Raw genomic sequence first — 12,664 nt, forward strand, 5'->3', positions numbered from 1 at the left:
GGGCGTAGACGGGCTTACCTTTGGCGCACCTTCGGCGCGGATTGGGCGCGGTCGCTGCGCGTGAACGCTGCGCGCGGGAACTACTGTCATATATGGATAGTGGAGGGGGAGGGGCGAGGGCGGCTCAGCTGGGAGGCGTGGCGGGCTCAAGGGACGGGGCACAACAACAACAAGCTCAAAATGGAGGGGAGGGCAGAGCAGGGCGCCGGGGGATCTTACAAACAATGCGCAGGTCGGGTTGAAATGAGCGAGAGTGAAAAACGGAATGCACGCGCTTTTAAAATGCTTTTACAATGGCAAACTAGTCACAGTGCAGCTTTGAGGTAATTACGATATGAAAAACTAAATGCACGCGCTCTGAAATCGCCAGAGTTGGACACAGTGCAGCCTGAGAAATAATCAAGAAATGATAACTTAATGCACACGCTCTAAGGACGCAAAGCTTATTAGCAGAGCAGTTTGGAAATAACGATACCAAGTTGTACAGGGAGCGCAGGCAGGGGAGCGATCACTCGAGCCAGAAGCCAGGGGTGAATCAAAGCGCTGCGTGGTCAGAGGACGCGCTTTAACGCTAGTGGGAGGGCGGCTCAGCTGGGAGGCGTGGCGGGCTCAAGGGACGGGGCACAACAACAACAAGCTCAAAATGGAGGGGAGGGCAGAGCAGGGCGCCGGGGGATCTTACAAACAATGCGCAGGTCGGGTTGAAATGAGCGAGAGTGAAAAACGGAATGCACGCGCTTTTAAAATGCTTTTACAATGGCAAACTAGTCACAGTGCAGCTTTGAGGTAATTACGATATGAAAAACTAAATGCACGCGCTCTGAAATCGCCAGAGTTGGACACAGTGCAGCCTGAGAAATAATCAAGAAATGATAACTTAATGCACACGCTCTAAGGACGCAAAGCTTATTAGCAGAGCAGTTTGGAAATAACGATACCAAGTTGTACAGGGAGCGCAGGCAGGGGAGCGATCACTCGAGCCAGAAGCCAGGGGTGAATCACAGCGCTGCGTGGTCAGAGGACGCGCTTTAACGCTAGTGGGAGGGCGGCTCAGCTGGGAGGCGTGGCGGGCTCAAGGGACGGGGCACAACAACAACAAGCTCAAAATGGAGGGGAGGGCAGAGCAGGGCGCCGGGGGATCTTACAAACAATGCGCAGGTCGGGTTGAAATGAGCGAGAGTGAAAAACGGAATGCACGCGCTTTTAAAATGCTTTTACAATGGCAAACTAGTCACAGTGCAGCTTTGAGGTAATTACGATATGAAAAACTAAATGCACGCGCTCTGAAATCGCCAGAGTTGGACACAGTGCAGCCTGAGAAATAATCAAGAAATGATAACTTAATGCACACGCTCTAAGGACGCAAAGCTTATTAGCAGAGCAGTTTGGAAATAACGATACCAAGTTGTACAGGGAGCGCAGGCAGGGGAGCGATCACTCGAGCCAGAAGCCAGGGGTGAATCACAGCGCTGCGTGGTCAGAGGACGCGCTTTAACGCTAGTGGGAGGGCGGCTCAGCTGGGAGGCGTGGCGGGCTCAAGGGACGGGGCACAACAACAACAAGCTCAAAATGGAGGGGAGGGCAGAGCAGGGCGCCGGGGGATCTTACAAACAATGCGCAGGTCGGGTTGAAATGAGCGAGAGTGAAAAACGGAATGCACGCGCTTTTAAAATGCTTTTACAATGGCAAACTAGTCACAGTGCAGCTTTGAGGTAATTACGATATGAAAAACTAAATGCACGCGCTCTGAAATCGCCAGAGTTGGACACAGTGCAGCCTGAGAAATAATCAAGAAATGATAACTTAATGCACACGCTCTAAGGACGCAAAGCTTATTAGCAGAGCAGTTTGGAAATAACGATACCAAGTTGTACAGGGAGCGCAGGCAGGGGAGCGATCACTCGAGCCAGAAGCCAGGGGTGAATCATATTGATTTTAATAGAGGGCGGTCGGACAAATCTCCAATGGATTTCTGGACAGATCTAAATGCGGCGGTAATGGAATTCGCTTTCCTTGTAATTTCACTTTTCTGATGAACAAACTTACCATTATCGCTGTAAGTTACTCCCAAGTATTAGTAATCATTTACTTGTTCCAATTTTTTACCTTCCAAAAACCAGGTATGCACATACTTTAAACGTACATTTTTGGTGATTACCATGATTTTAGTCTTTGCATCATTAATGTGCATACCGTTTTCCTTGGAGTATTTAGATATGCCGTCGATCAGTCGTTGCATCCCCACCTTTGTATAGCTCATTAGAACAACATCATCCGCATATAGCAGGTTTGATATCGGAGTTGGAGCCAGCCTTGGCGGGTGGGTATTAATAACATTAAGGTCAGAGGTGAGATCGGATAAAAATAAGTTAAAAAGTAGGGGAGCTAACACACAGCTCTGTTTAAGCCCATTCGATGTTGAAATAATTTTAGTCACTCTAACCCAAGTATCAGAATGCAAAAGTTTAATCATTTTTAACAGCTTGGCTTAAATTCCTTGTTTTGCAAGCTTGGTCCAAAGAAGCTCACGATCAACACAGTCGAAGGCAGATTTAAAATCTACAAAACACAAATATAAAGGTAGATTTGCAATTATTGCCTTTTCAATTAATATTGCTAAGATTAAAAGATTTGTTGTTGTGCCAAGACCTTTGACAAAGCCTGTTTGGTTTGGGGGTATTACCTGCACTTCTTTTGCCCACTCAGTTAGGTTTGTTAAAAGAATATTGGCAAACAACTTTGCATTTGAATCCTGCAAGGTAATTAAACAGTAATTTTCTGACTGTTGCCAGTTGCCTTTTTTAAATATTGGGATTATAAGCGAGCCTTTCCACGAGGTTGGTATTTCCCCTCTCTCGACCACATCATTAAAAACAGCTGTAAGATGATCTGACCAGAAGTCGGGCGATTCTTTAAATAATGCAAAGGGAATGCCATTCGACCCAGGGGCGCCATCTTTTTGTTTTTTTATCAATCTTGCCACTTGATCGGGAGTTATACTCACGTCTGTCACTCCTTCTTTGCAATTCTTTGTTAGAGAACTTTCCACATTAGGTTGTATCAAAGTTCCTTGGTTTGGATTGAGATGAGTTTGTAGAAAAGTTACCCCTTTTTCTTCGGATAAACTTGATCCAATTCCCAGATTCTTTGGTCTAGATAAGCAATTAATAAGTCTCCAGAACTCCCTTGAATTTGCCATTGAGCTTGCATGGAATATTTTTGTCCATAGGTCCTGTCTTGCTTTATTCTTTTCATTCCATATCAGTTTCCTTAGTTTACAATTGATATTCGCCAATGAGGCTCCTATATCTTTGTTAGACGGAGTCCTCTTTAGGTGTCTTCTCAGTCTGTTTCGTTGCCTTCTAAGTTTCCTTTTAGCATGAGGTAAAAAGATCGTAATTACTGCATCTTCCCCTTTTTTGCAATATGAGCTTTTCCTTTCTTGGGTGATTATAGATGGTAAATTATCAGTGACTACTTTGTGTGTAAAGTTTTCCCATTGTTCAATGGGATTTAAACTTTTTTCGACCATGGAATCCATCAACAATTTTTTTGCCCTTACAGTGATCTTGTCCATGCCTGCCGGTTTCCATGTTAGTTTCGTATAATTAGCAGAACAGATTTCTCCAGTAATTGTCAGGAAAGATTTAGATTTTGTACATATTATGTTGATGTCGTGATTTGCTGGCTGTGGTCGCTTTCCATCATCTTGATTAAGGAGTAGGATATCACCTTATAAAATATAGATAAAGACGTCAGGGTGTAATCAATTCGGGACGAGCAATTTTTTGAATGAAATGAGCACGCCGGCAGAGAATCAGTAGGAAATCTGCTGCTCAATGTTCTTAGACCTAACGCTTCCATATCCCTCACCAAATTTACCCCGATTTTATTAGATCGACTAATGTGATTAGGGTCCATTATTGGGTCAGGGATTGCCCATTGTTGATTTTGAGATTGCACAAATTCGCTTCGTGCTAGGGGTGTTAGCAAATTGACGTTAAAATCCCCTGTAACGATATAGCCAGCTAGAGGCTCATCTAATATTTGTTCTAGTAATAGATTATTTAAGGCACTGATCAGCGTATTCTTTAAAGACCTGTTCGGAGGTAAATATACATTTACTAGAGTGAAAACTTTATTCGAAATATTTATTTCAGGTTTAGAATAGATTTTTAAGACCTGAAGGTTAGGATTGAACGTGAAAATTAACTCATGTTTCGCATTAAGTTCATTTGATACAAGAATTGCTAATCCTCCACAGGGCCGACCAAATTTCTGATGTTTTACAGCTGGTTCAAAGTAACCCGTGTGAAGTTTTAACGTAAAGGGGTCTATTGCCCATGTTTCCTGCAGTAATATTATATGGATTTCCGTTGAAATACTTTGGATTTTAGCTTCCATCCGTTGACCGGAGATGCCATTAATATTCCTTTTTTTTAAAAAAATTTTTTTATTGACAGCACAAGCAAGCATTCATTACAAAAATAAAGCATTTTCGAAGAATAAAAAATTATAGTACATACAATTCCTTAAAGACTTACAGCCTGATTCATCAAGAAAGGAAACAGCGACTCTCAACTAGCGATTCATAGCGAATCGCAAATGGAAAGGCGCAGATCGGAATTCATCATAGATAGCGAGTAATCAAAGCGATTCGCACACGGGCGCTAAAATCGATAGCGAGAAAATGAAATCGCCGAAAAAGTCGCAAAAACCCAGATATTCCGTCTCTATTTAGCGCCACGCAAATCCACATTAGCGACATCTCGCCAGTAGCGAGAACTCACCAACGGGAAGTCGCTTTACGAGCGCCGTGATGACGTCGCAACCAGGAAGCAGGCAGTTGCCACACCCATTCTGAACTGCGAGGCTGACCGCGAGTCTGCAGCGAAACAGAGAGCTCCTACCGGGACACCTCCAAAGTAGCGCTAGTCACCCTTTAGCGACAGTAGCAATGACAGAGGAGACTGCACCAGGGCCCAGTGACACCGGGCGCAAGAGAAAGCTCAAGTTTACCGATCCGGAGTTGGAGCACCTCATCGAGGGAGTGGTTGAAAACCACGCAAAACTCTTCGGAAAGGACTCCCGGAGGGTGCCAGAGATGGAGAGACGTCGCATCTGGCTAGGAATTTCTGCCAAAGTGAACGCTGTGGGCGTGACACACAGGTCACTGGACGAACTAAAGAAGAGGTGGTACGACCTCCGAGGTCGTGCCAAGGAAAGGGTGGCAGAGAGGCTGGGCGAGACATCTGGTACTGGGGGCGGAGACCCTACTGTCCCTCCCAATACCCCCATGGAGGACCGCGTGGAGGACACCCTCGAGACAGAGGCATGCATAGGTGTCACCAACCTGGACTCATCCCGACCCAGCCAAGACAGCCAAGGTAAGTGGCATGCGACTGCGACCCTGTCCCCTACCAATGGCCATGGCCCTATAGCCTCCCATATGCATTCCAAGTCATACAAACAATGCACATGAGATCATGGCCACAAGCAATGTCGGACATGTAGACTGCCCATAATGTAAAAGAACCCCAAAGCAGCCACACGTAACCCAAAATAAGCTATCGCTAAGCTGTACGTGTGACAGATACATGGCATTAATGTAAGTCCAATTCCCCTCACAGGTGGCGCCGACTACAGCAGCGACAGCGACATGCTGCAGATCGATGAGTCAGAAGAGGATGCGGAGGAGGTGCCAACACCAACACCTCCTGCACCATCAGGCGTAGCCCCACACACCGCAGCCAGGCCAACTCCAACAGCTCCAGCACCATCATTGGCAGCACCAATCCCTGCAGCCAGGGCAAGACATACAGCGCCAGCACCATCCGGCGCTGCACCTAACCCTGCAGCCAGGGCGAGACAAACAGCGCCAGCACCATCCGGCGCAGCACCTAACCCTGCAGCCAGGGCGAGACAAACAGCGCCAGCACCATCCGGCGCAGCACCTAACCCTGCAGGCAGGGCCAGACCAACAGCGCCAGCACCATCCGGCGCAGCACCCAACCCTGCAGGCAGGGCCAGACCAACAGCCCCAGCACCATCCGGCGCAGCACCCAACCCTGCAGGCAGGGCCAGACCAACAGCTTCAGCACCATCAGGTGCTGCACCTTTGCCAAGCACAACTCCACCACCCGCGGCACCATCTACTCCTGGTGCATCAACTGCGGTGACTGTGCACACACCCACTGTGGACAGCCAGCAGAGCAGCCATGTCAGGGCTTCCCACCATGACACATCACACAGCGGCAGGAGGGGGATGGCTGTGCGCATGCCAGGCATGAGCACTGAGCGCCGGATGCTACGCATTCACCAACAGCAGGCACGACGGCAAGGGGCCATCCAGCTGCAACTACATAAAATTGCCCGCAATGTGGCCAATGTGGGTGATAGGATTGAGCGCATGGCGGCAGCCATGGAGGCCAACACTGCTGCAGTTATATCGCAGCGCAACTCCGCCCGCCGACGCCACTGGCAGCTCCTAACGCGCCTGACAGCCTACACCCGCCCAAACTACATAATGGGGAATGCCACCTCCCAGCTATCACGACGGTGCCTGGCGCAGCAGCAGCAGCTGATACAATGTGTCGAGGATGTTGGACGGGTGCTGGAGCAGGTCACCACTGCCGTACTGGCACTCCATCCTACTGGTGAAGGCAATGTGGGGAGGGACGACACCAGTGAGTGCGCCTCCAGTGTCAGCAGCTTGTCTGCCTCAATGGTTGGCGTGTTACGCCGCAGCACCAGGCCCACTGCAGGGACACGTGCCGTCCCAGAGGAAGAGCCAGAGCGTCGTTTGGGGGCTGCGCGGCGGAGGCGCAATTGAGTTACTTGCAAGTTGCCTAGATAATGCTGATGATACAAGCATGTCCAGTGGCTAGTTAGGAGCAGTATGGCGCAATACTGCTGCAATATTATGAATGTAGACTTTACGTTATTATTGTGGATTTAACAATAATATTTATTCATGCAACATACATGGGCCTCCTGTCATTTTTTACATTGCCATGCAGGAGTGAATGTTGGGTGAGTGGATTGTGGCCTTCAGAAACTGTTCATAGTGATGTGGTTGCGCCGTCTGTGTCCTTCAGCAGGGTTCTCCCCGCGTGCATGCCGCACATGTGCTGGTGGACGGTCGTCCCCTTCAGACTCACTGCCAGAGATCTCGACTGGTATCCGGCGCTTGGTTGCAATGTTGTGTAACATTGCGCAGACAGCCACAATGCGGCAGCACACATCAGGACTGTAGTACATGGCCCCACCTGTCTTGTGCAGTATGCGGAACCGGCTCTTGAGTAGGCCGAATGTCCGTTCTATACAATTCCTTGTCCGTATGTGAGAAACATTGTACCGCTGTTGCTGTGGTGTAGCCGGGTTGAGGTATGGGGGGAGGAGGTATTCCCGGAGGGCGTAGCCGCTGTCACCTGCATGTGAGGAGCAGAGGGTGAGTGCCTGTGCTGCGCAGCTACATCATTGCAATGTGTCATTGTTGACAATGTGTACTTACCAAGTAGGTGTCCTTCCCCAAATTCTCCCCTGGCCAGTCGTGTGTGGAGGCCGCTGTGCCGGAATATAAAAGAGTCATGGGTACTCCCTGGGTACTGGGCCACGATGTCAGTTATGATAGTCTTGGCATTGCAGACCATCTGTATGTTGAGGGAGTGGTATGACTTCCGATTCCGGTACATGTACTCCGTCGCAGCTGGGGGGCAGATGGCAATGTGGGTGCAGTCTATGCATCCTATCACAGATGGGAAATGGGCCACATTGTAGAAGTTTAACTTTGTCAAGTCCAGTTCCTGTTGGCTGGTGGGGAATCTGATGTGTCGGTGTAGCTGGGTGAGCATTGCGTCAACAAAACTCCGGAGGCAGCGTGACATGGTGGGCTGGGATATCCCCCCTGCTGCCGCTACTATCCCCTGGAAGCTCCCAGAGGCCAGGAGGTGCAGGCTACACAATACCTGTACATGTGTAGGCACAGCATTGGTCCGCCTTGTTGGGTGCTGCATCAGGGGGTCAAGGTCGTGTATGAGTTGAATTATCATGGCCCCATTCAACCGGTACTTCCCATAGATCTGCTCCCTGGTTTGTCCCAGCAGGGTGATGCGCTGGCGGAATATCCTCTCCTGTATTCTGCGTCTCCTCCATGCTGCTCGCTGTAGCCTTCGCCGCCTGACCACCATGTACATTCCTGGCATTGTGAGACACCAACTGCTGCTGCTGTATCTCCTTATGTGTGTTTGGTCAGCCCTGTCCCTGTTTCTGATTGGCCAACTGTTTTTCAAATTTTCGCTAATCACTTTCATGGTTACCACCTGCTTTGGGTTGTCCTTAATTTGCGCGGCGCTAATGGAGATTTTGAGGTTTTTCGCTATTTGGGAATTTTCATGAATTCCGATTGCGCTAGTATTGCGCAGTCGCTAGATTTATTCTCTAATTCCGTGCTTTGGCGCAGACCTACAGGGAATCTGAGAATTTATTTGCCAATTCGCAATCTTTGTTTAGCGCTTTGGTTATTTTCTTCATGAATGCCGATTTGGGTAATTGCGGGCGCAATGGCATTTTCGCAGCTATTGCGCCCGCAATTTAGCTTCATGAATCAGGCTGTTAATCAAATAGCGAATAGGCAAAGAATTTACAGTGCATCAAAGAAAAATGCATCAGTTTCGTCTTAAGGCTCATCGTGTAGGCTTACAGCCAGCTTTTAAACCAAAAGTTAATCAATTAAATATGAATTCCCAAATGTTAATGGCCGGGTTCATTGATAGTCATAGTCAGAGTAGAGCTAAACAGTAAAAATCCTACTCGGAAAAGCAATAAATCCAGGTCCCAAAATAGTAAAGTGAAGGAGATTGGAGCTATTCACAGATCTAATACAGCAAAAAAAAAAAAAGGGGTTGTTAATTCGAGAGTAGGGAACAAAATACCCCATAATTTATCCAATTTCTTCAAAGAGCAATTCCCTCGAATTTTTGCAGATGAGAATTCCACATCATATATCTCATTTATCAAAAACCGCCATTCAGTTACCAATGGTGGTTTGTCTGAGATCCAAGCCCTAGCAATTATCAATCTGGCACAGGAAGTTAAAATAAACATTAACAGCCTGATTCATCAAGCCGAATTGCGCTCGCAAAGGGCCAGAATCTGAGAATCTGGCCCTTTGCGAGCGCAATTTTTGCATTTGGGATTCATCATCCCAAATGCAAAAATCGGTAATTGCTAATTCGCTAAATTGCGAGGAATTACATTTAAGGAATCTCTATTTGAGATTCCTTAAATGCAATTCATCAACCATTTTTAAATTGCTAATTCGCAATTTCGGGCCGCTATTTACCGAGAGGTCAGATCTCTCGGTAAATAGCAAAAACTTAGAAAAATGCTTTTAAAAGCGTTTTTCTAAGTTGCATGTTGCACACACAAATGTCCTTTGGACATGTGTGTGCGCAACACCTGTTTCAATTAGCATTTAAGGGGTGCTACAGGGTGTCCTTTGGACACCCCTGGCACCCTTTAAATCGCTATCTTATTTGCGAGTAGCAAATTGCTAATAGCAAATAAGGAATACTCCCCATTCATTCCTATGGGCCTTATGGCCCATAGGAATGAATGGGGAGTTATTCCTTATTTACGATTAGCAATTTGCTACTCGCAAATAAGGAATGTGTAGGAATCGCTATTTATTTAGCAATTCCTACATGAATACCGTTTTGCGAGTCCTTAATAGCGATTCGCTATCAATCGCTATTAGGGGCTCGCAAAACGGCCAGTTGATGAATAAGGCTGCAAGTCCCTATAAATAGCAGTATTTGGTTGTATTCCCAAAAGTATCATCTCGGCAGAGAGTTTACCACAGAATATTTTTTTCAGTTTCAGCACTTTTTCTATTTCGTCCCAGAGTGTTTGTAAAGCCAGGCATGAGAAGATTATATGTACCAGATCAGCTGCTAGTAGGTCACATTTTGGGCATTTTGTACGTTCGGATAATGCATTGTTCCCTGACCACTTAGAAAAGTGAAGCGGCGTGTAGTATAGCTGGCATACAGTCTTGTAAGATTGAAGTTTTAAGCTAGAAGAATGAGTTAAAGAGTTGTTGTTATGGAAGAAAGTGGAGATATTGAGCGCGGAGATGGGCATTCCTAAATTAGTAGTCCATTTCTGTGCGAGTATAATGCAATCATCAGGTTTATATTGGCAGAGACATTTGTACCCTAAGCTGATTAAATCATTATTTGTTTCCCCGTAAATACCAGTCCATATTTCTGAGTGTGAAATTTCCTTAAATTTCATTTTATTCACGAAGAAATCACGTATCTGTGTGTACTTGAATAGCGCATTTTCCGGTAGTTTGTAAAGTATTCTTAAGGTATCAAATGTTAGAAAACCTGATGATCCATATAAATCAGAAAGTTGGTTTATACCATGATTAGCCCATATTCTAACTATTGGATCGCTAAAAATCTCAGGTAAACTCGGGTTATTCCACATGCTTAGCTTAGAGTGAAAAAACGCAGTTTTATTGGTAGCCATGATGGTATTCCATATATGAACCGCATCTTTAGCGGTCTTAAACTTCACGCGTTTGAAATAGTTCGGGTCGAATTTACCCCAAGCATAAATTGGTGAAAAAAATAAGGGTAACTAGAGTAAAAAAAGACTAAGTATCCGACCCAGAAAAGAAGCGTAAAAATAAAATGTAAAATCGGGGAATTCAAGGCCGCCCTTGATGGCTGTTAGTTTGAGGAGAGAAAGAGCTCTGCGATTTTTCTTGTAGCCCCAGATATAGCTGCCTAGAATACCATCCAGTTTTTTAAAGAATAAGTTGTTAACAAAGAGAGGGATAGACCTAAACAAATACAAAAACTTAGGCAGGATATTCATTTTTATAAGGTTGATTCGTCCAAGTAAATTTAAGGGAACCTTATGCCATTTTTTGAGAAGCCCTGTTGTCTCCTTCAATAAGGTATCATAGTTTAGAGCCATAATTTCTTTTAAGTTAGATGTTATTTTAATACCCAGGTAATTCGCGGTATGACAAACTCCCAAGACTGGGGCCGGCAGCTTATAGTTAACAACGATTTGAGTTTTGTTCAAATTTAGTTTGTATCCCGAAACCGTCAGCTTCCTTAATAATCCCAGCTATAGCTTTCAGCACGTCAGATGTATAAATTGCCAGATCGTCTGCGCAAGCAGTAATTTTGAGGGAGTTATTACCATGAGTAAATGGTATAATACATTCATGAGTCATTATCTATACTAATATAATAAAGAGAGAGCCCAAACCTTTGAGGCGGGTAATCTCAGGAACCACAGCACCAATCAAAACACCCAATACAGCGTTGGAAAGGGCAGTTGCAGCAGAAGGACATAGGCTATGCAGACGCCCACCATATACATTTAAAAGGTAAAAGAACCGTGCCAGCAAAGTAGTCCCTTGTGGGCGTGTCTGCATTGTGCTGTGGGGGGGCGTGACAATCGCTGGGGGCATTCCGTCACGAGTGTTGTTTTTTCTTCCCAGGTTCTATACATTCCTGCTCCTTTTAAATAGTAATTCAGTGGAGGTCCCATTCTCTTAGAACCACCCCAAGCACAGTTATGGGCAAAAATACAACTAAAAGGCCCTGCAAAGCATTATGGGATAAGATTAGCATCATTTTTCGCATTCATGAAAGGGTTTCAATGTTTTTGAATTTTACTCATCAGGGACATCTAGGGACGGCGAGGTGAACTGCAGCTTGATGTGTAATATTTTAGATGCTATTGCCTTTGCCTCATCAGGGACATCTAGGGACGACGAGGTGAACTGCAGTTTGATGTGTAATATTTTAAATGCTATTGCATTTGCCTCATCAGGGACATCTAGGGACGACGAGGTGAACTGCAGTTTGATGTGTAATATTTTAAATGCTATTGCATTTGCCTCATCAGGAACATCTAGGGACCACGGGCCTTATTTATGAAGGCCTTGCGCCGCCGGTGCGTCACTTTTAACATGGGAAAAAGTGACGCACCGGCAGCGCAAGGCGTTCATAAATAAGGCCCCACGAGTTGAACTGCAGCTTGATGTATAATATTTTAAATGCTATTGCATTTGCCTCATCAGGGACATCTAGGGACGACGAGGTGAACTGCAGCTTGATGTATAATATTTTAAATACTATTGCATTTGCCTCATCAGGGACATCTAGGGACGACGAGGTGAACTGCAGCTTGATGTATAATATTTTAAATGCTATTGCATTTGCCTCATCGGGGACAACTGGGGACGACGAGGTGAACTGCAGCTCTTTGTAGAATTATTTGGATACTATAATATTCACTTCCCACTGCTAATCTCGCCCCATAATGCTTTGCAGGGGCTTGATCTCAAAATCATCACCTTTCTCACTGCTTGCTGGCAGCTAATTTCACTTTTGTGAAATGACTATATGCATTTTAGCATGTAGAAATACTTGTTATTTTACCTTGAATATATGAGGTTTCTGTTTTAATAATTGGAAATATGACGGAACAAAATATTGAGGATTTATTGTACCAAGTCCGCGCCAATTCCACCCACCCCTACTTTAAATACCCCTGCACCCCATAATTATGACCCACCCTTACTCTATAAAATACCCCAACACCCTTAAACACTAACCCATCTTAACCCTATATA

This window comes from Lissotriton helveticus, chromosome 1_2 (genome assembly GCF_964261635.1).
Source record: "Lissotriton helveticus chromosome 1_2, aLisHel1.1, whole genome shotgun sequence".
Classification (NCBI taxonomy): Eukaryota; Metazoa; Chordata; class Amphibia; order Caudata; family Salamandridae; genus Lissotriton; species Lissotriton helveticus.